Source organism: Penaeus monodon, chromosome 24 (assembly GCF_015228065.2).
Source record: "Penaeus monodon isolate SGIC_2016 chromosome 24, NSTDA_Pmon_1, whole genome shotgun sequence".
NCBI lineage: Eukaryota > Metazoa > Arthropoda > Malacostraca > Decapoda > Penaeidae > Penaeus > Penaeus monodon.
The window spans coordinates 31,811,642-31,812,185 of record NC_051409.1 but is presented as its reverse complement, the minus strand read 5'-3'; positions in this window follow the sequence as shown (position 1 = coordinate 31,812,185).

Genomic DNA, 544 nt, shown 5'->3' with positions numbered 1-544 from the left:
CCATGCTAGATAGCTATATTTTTCTACCATTCTGTTTTTTGATTTTTGTTTTTTTTCTAATTTTTCCTTCGAATTTCCGTCTCAACAAAATGTCCTCACATCATCCGACATATTCCCTCACATTTCTTGACAACGTGTATCAAAATCATTATTCATATGATCTTTCTTTCCTTTTTTCACTGTTCATCTGGTTTATCTTAATTATTCTTACGTACTTACGAAGCTCTCTCTAGACAACACCAAACTAGCAGTATATTCAGAGATACTGACCGACCTTGCTAAGTTCTGAATTCCTTTGACATGATAACAACACTGTGCAGCATAATAATCCGCAGTCCTGCCTGGCCGATATCCAGCCACTATGAGGTTTCGAGTTTCTCTTTCCTTTACAAAATATATCACGGACGGTACACTTATTTTGTATGGAGTCAGTACACGTTTGTATGCTAGAGAAACTGGTTAATATTTATTGTAGATTAATGTTAGGTACAACTCCACATGCGTCTCACTATCACAAATGCCAATGCCCATATGTAGGCACAAT